We start from the raw sequence: 5,918 nt of genomic DNA, 5'->3' as shown, positions 1-5,918 counted from the left end.
CATGGATAAGGGCAGAGGCTATATAAACGCTCTTCCTTGAATAAATCCCGTTGAAAGTGCAGCGCTCATTGTCAACTGCGACTGATAGCATGGATAAGGGCAGAGGCTATCTAAACGCTCTTCCTTGAATAAATCTTGTTGAAAGTGCGGCGCTTGTTCTGTTCCCTTACTCGTCCGTGTCGCCATTTTGCGCTCTCATGTCTTTCACGGATATGTTTATTACAGAGTGCACGCATTCAGAAAACTTTCAAAGGTGCGCAACACAAAGAGTCAGAACAGTCAAGATTTCGAAGTGTTAAGCTTTCGTTTTTGAGCACCTTTTGCTTGCACAAGACTGTCGTTCCTATTTTTACAATAGTTTTTCAGTAGAATGTTTGTTGCAGCGCTAAGAATGTGATGCAGGACCAAATGAGGACTATGACCGCTTTCGCATTCGTCGAAACTGTCACCGTCTTCTATCAGGTTGGTAGCCAGTGTGAAAAGGGCTTGCCTTTGGTTCGCAAGAGAATGGAAATGCACAGCATACTTTTCACTTCGCAGCTTGTCCAGGACGATTTCAGCAGTCATACAGCTGGAGGTTGGAGGAACTTGAGCCCTCCGCGATTCATGTTTGCTATAATTTCAGCATTCTCAATTATGATGTCTTCATCTTCTACCAAATTTGCTCGGCAAGCAGTGCATGCAGGTTTTTTAAGTGCTGCATGGGCGAAGTATCCGGTCACGTACGTTATAGCTGGCAGATTTTGTGAATTAATTTCGAAGTCCTTGTCATTTACGTCAATGTTGAACCTCTCTAGAATCGCCTAATCAATGCTGACAGCAGGTGCCCCTAAATCCATGCCTGGTAGCGCCGGAGCTCTTTGCAGGCGAAGCTCGGGTTCGGATTCGAAAACATGTCTGATGGACACGTGGTACTGCTACCCGGAAACCTGCCTATACTTGACAAATCTTTCCTCCAAGCAGTCTGTCTGGAACTTCCCTAGAAGTACGTAGTCAAATCCAAGGTCTTCAAGGCAATAGTTTGTTATCTTGACCAAGGCTTCCATAGTGAGACGCAAGTCACTGTGGGTCTCCCGAGTGAGAATTCCATTGTCAAACTTGAAATCTCACAGAGGTGAAGCCACTGCATGATTGTTTGGAGGAATTCAACTTGTGGACACAGCTTTTCTGTAATGGGAGCCTGCAGGTCATCACGAAGCCGGCGTCCTTTGCTGGGCGACTTCACATTAACAATCTTCCACCAGGTTTCGACAACCTTTAAAAATTCCGCTGTTCCAGGTGCATGTTGCAGTGCATAGCGTTGACCGCATGTTTCTAGAGCAGCAGCTATGGTTGATAGGTTGAACACTTTTAGTGCAAACTTCACATTTGGCCTTTTCATATTAAATGGATTTAGGGCCTTTGCTGACAATGTTGGAGCAGCCTTGATAAGGTGGTCTTCTTTTAGGTGAAGATCACGGAGGGTCTTGAACGAAGCAGTGATAATTTTTGGGTTGGAGTTCAAATTCATAAGTGAAGGAAAAAGCATGCATGTTCCATGGTTCTTTTGGTTGATCCAATTGTTCCGAATACATGTCAACAAGTGAACAAGGTCAATAACAGAAAAAGAGGACGAGTGGGATCCAATAGGTGAGGACAGGAGCTGCTGAATTTTGATGACAATTCAAACAGAGACATTGTTTTGCGATTGATAGAGTTGTTATCTATGATGATTGCAATGATGCGAAGCTCAACCTTTTCAAGCTCATTTATGATTCTGCGGAGCACAGTGTTCAGCCTTTAAGCATTGATTTGTTCAACTAGCAAAATGTGAACACTTTTTTGTGATGACAGGAGGCTTTGAGTCATAGACATGAGCAGTCTTTGCTGCATTTGAAGTGTTGCTGGCTGTGCCGACAATCGTGCCTCCTTTATAATCAAAATACGCCTGTAGATGGATCTCATCCACCATGAGAACCACTGACTTCTCATGATCCTTCATTATTAATAATAATAATTTGTTTTGAGGGAAAGGAAATGGCGCAGTATCTGTCTCATATATCGTTGGACACCTGAACCGCGCCGTAAGGGAAGAGATAAAGGAGGGAGTGAAAGAAGAAAGGAAGACAGAGGTGCTGTAGTGGAGGGCTTCGGAATAATTTCGACAACTTGGGGATCTTTAACGTGCACTGACAACGCACAGCACACGGGCGCCTTAGCGTTTTTCCTCCATAAAAACGCAGCCGCCGCGGTCGGGTTCGAACTAGGGTACTCCGGATCAGTAGACGAGCGCCCTAATCACTGAGCCACCGCGGCGGGTTGCTCCTTCATTGCATTCGCGATCTTCGCATAAAGCAGGAAAGAAGCATCCTGCTGCTCAGCTGCTGGATTTATAACATATGCATTGCATACACGCCTGATCGTGGACTCAAGCGGCAATGTGAGACCTCCGTAGTTCCGAAAGTACCTATAAGCATGAGGAGGGATGGTAAATAGAAGGCTGGAAAATACCAACAGCTCTGAAGAGTAGCGGGGTGACTTGCTTAAAAGAGGACTTGATCCTAAAAATGCTAAAGCATCTTGCCGATCTTCGTCTTGCATTTCTTGATTTGTTGCGTCTTTAGAAAGAGATAGCACGAGCTTCAATGTGCCACCTGTCTTGTCTTTAGGTTTGCGGAAGGCAGGAGCCTTATCAGAGCTCTCAACGGCATCCAACAGACCTGTCAAGCATCGAATATCAATCACAGTTTTTTGAATGATCTCCACGCCATCAAGTTTGGTGACCTCGGCATCATGAAAATACAGCTTTAGAGAGAGATCCTCGACGACATTAACTGACTTTTTGATTGCTGGGGCACCATCTACAGTCAGATTGAGGAAGAGTATAAAGTCATGCTGGGAAACCACCGTCCAGAATTTGGAGACCTTGCTACATGTTATGCATTTCAAGAGCGCCTGAAGGTTGTCAATTTTGTTTCTGTCCTCTTCCGCCTGGTGTGCTTCAATAGACATCTTGATGGCATCCTGTAACGCAGCTGCCTCTCGGCGCGTCCTCTCTTCATCTGGGGCCCCTCGAGAAGTGCTTGCATTTAGGGCAGAAAGATATGCCGGGAAGTCTGGAAGTAGGCTTGGAACAGCATCAGGTCGTAACCGTACGAGCTTCAGAGCCACTTCAATTACTTTTCCGGTATTTTTATCTGTGTAGCTTGTTCTATTTACCATGTCGGACGGTTAAAAATGGCGCTCGCAGACCTGGGATCAGAAAACACAAAGACATTAAAATCTCTAGAACCTGAAGTTTAAAAATCAGACAGGTGCATGACAGTACGAGATAAATTTCTATAAATATCGAGTGAACTGAATGTCAGCAATACTATTTCGCTGCGACTTTACAGATTTACCCGGTCCAAAGGAGGCAGCACTACGGAATTATCTCGCAACATGCTGCCCGCAGCGTTTTCAATGCAACTGAGGGAGTAGTACTAACGACAGTTAGATTAATGTTTCCTTACCACCGACCGCTTTCCTGCAGTGAAGTCCGCACGGTGGATAGCTCTAATCCATTGAGCTCATCTTGCTTGGTCCGAAGGGAAGGTGAAGATTCGCACACTCTCACCACTATCATAGTTCCCGCGGTACCGCGGTACGCAGGAATGCCCAGGCATTATCGCAGCCTGCACACTGGACACACACTTCCCGGCACCGACGTATTTTTTTTTGATAGCGTTGTTTATTGCCTCTGGGCATAAGAGGGGTTAGGAAGAAAAGAGAAAATAAAGTAAGGAAAAGAGTGGGTTGGTGTTAAATAAAGCAGGAAAGATGTGCCGATCTAATGAAGGCGAGAAGGGAACGGTGATGTGGCCCCTGCGTCCAATCAATGTATGAGGACGGGTTGTCTGGGTGAAGACCCGCTGCTGCCAGGTGGCGAATTCTAGTTGGCTTCAGTGCCGGGCAATCCCACAACAAGTGGTGAATGTCAGCTGCAGTGTCTTGTGAGTTGCAGACTGGACATCCTGGGCGGATATACAAGTGGCGAAATTGAGGCCACGTCGGAGTAACGGCAGGAGTGAGGGCAACTCCGACCCGGATCCTCCGGAGCACAACCTCCTCTGCACGGGTAAGACCGCGGGGGAGGGTTATTGCACACGGAGGGACGAGAGCATGTGTAATGCGCCGGAGGTGTTCCTTTCTTGTGAGTAGGAGGGTAGCATCATTCATAGTGAGGAATTGAGGCATTGACGTGGGTAGGGTTGGCCAGCGGGTTGCAGAATCTGCAGATCTTTGTGAATTGAGCAGGTCACGTGGGACCCACTAAATTCGAATGGCATGCGGGATGCGAGCCGCCAGGCGATGTATATTCTGGCACAATTCTGGGCTGCGGCTGACGCGTCGGAGTAGACGAATTCCTTGAAGGGCTTCAGTACGGATGATAATGTGAGCTGTAAGGAGCAATGTAACTGCGACTACAGAGCGAAGCGCATCTTGTATAGCAAGCAGCTCAGCACACAAGGAAGTAGGGGGTTCCTCGAATCGAAACCTGGCCCTCTTGTTAAGTGCAGGCTGGCAGGGACAGTGAAGCGCTGTCGTCGTTATACAGCCCTGTCTACCGGCATCAACATATATAATAATTGAGCCGTGGGGTAAGTGGCTGTCTTGTTCCGCGATTCGCTCGCGAAGGGATGATGCCGCATAAGGTGAGGTTGGGCGACGTAGATCGGTAGGTTTGTTGTCGCTCAACTGCACAAAGTCCCTTGGAGGAAGAACTGACGGTGGCGGCGGCAGTATGGTGTGTGATGAAGCAAAGGTCCGGAGTGCTCGCGGTGAATGCAAAAGGGTGGCCTTAAGGCTACGAGCATCACGGCGCTGCTGCACAAGCTCGTCAAGGGTATTTAACTGGGCATTTTCTTGAAGTGCCACGATCGGCGTGATGCGTGGAAGGCAAGTAATAACTCTCATTGCCTCTCGATTGACAGCTTTCAGACGATCCCACAGAGCTCTGGTTAAGTATTGGAACTGTGCTTGGTAAATGAGGCGCGGTTGCAAAACCGCTTTCACCAAATGTCGTGCGACATTGGAGCGAGAGCCGCCGGTTTTGGGAGCAATACGTCTGATTAGGCCCAAAGTCTGCAACGCCTGCTTTTTAGCCTGAAAAAGCCAGGCAGTACCCGTTCCCGACTGATGTATCGACAAACCCAGAATTTTTAATGTCGAATATTCTTGAACTGGGGTTCCAGATATTTGGAGACGGATTGGCGTGGCAGCAAGTTTACGGCGTCCCCAGCGGTTGGCCACTGATATAAACGTAGTTTTGCTCACGGAAAGCTGAAGGCCGACAGACATGGCGTAATTTGCGGTAATATCTAAGGCTGACTGTAGGGCCGCCGCTTGAGTTAGCAGGTCATGGTGAGTGCTCCATACCCTGATATCATCAGCGTACAGTAAGAACTTAACGTCCGGGACATCATGTAAGCGCCATGCAAGAGGAATGAAGGCAATATTGAACAGTGTTTGTGACAGCACCGAGCCTTGGGGTACACCGCGAACAGATTGAAATGATCCTATGGAGTCACCACTGAGGCGTATGGCAAATCGTCTGCCTTCAAGGAAGGAATTTATAAAATTGCTTACTCGAAGAGGGAAATGCGGCATGTCAATAGAATGCAAAATGGCAGCATGACTTATATTATCGTAAGCCTTATCGATATTCATGGCGAGGACGGTACGTACACTGTGGCTGCGAGTTGATAACAGAACTTACGACGCCAAGACAGCCAAACCATCTTCAGTGCCGATGAATGGACGGAAGCCAATTTTCGCGGGGTGGTAGAAACCGTGGTGCTCCAGCCACCACGACAGTCATGTGGCTAACATTTTCTCTGTCAGCTTGCGCAGTGTTGATGTTAGAGAAATAGGCCTGAAGTTGCCAAGATCCGTCGGTG

At 47.7% G+C, this 5,918-nt stretch overlaps 2 pseudogenes; both read right to left on the bottom strand.

Moving 5' to 3' along the window:
* Nucleotides 1-279: 279 nt before the first annotated feature.
* On the bottom strand, nucleotides 280-1,528 carry LOC144113242 (uncharacterized; annotated as a pseudogene).
* A 749-nt stretch (nucleotides 1,529-2,277) lies between these two features.
* LOC144113231 (uncharacterized) lies at nucleotides 2,278-3,644 on the bottom strand (annotated as a pseudogene).
* Nucleotides 3,645-5,918: the final 2,274 nt, after the last annotated feature.

The sequence above is a fragment of the Amblyomma americanum genome, chromosome 1, assembly GCF_052857255.1.
Source record: "Amblyomma americanum isolate KBUSLIRL-KWMA chromosome 1, ASM5285725v1, whole genome shotgun sequence".
In the NCBI taxonomy this organism is placed as follows: Eukaryota; Metazoa; Arthropoda; class Arachnida; order Ixodida; family Ixodidae; genus Amblyomma; species Amblyomma americanum.
The sequence above is the reverse complement of the archived record's forward strand: the minus strand, read 5'-3'. Positions and strand labels throughout refer to the sequence as shown.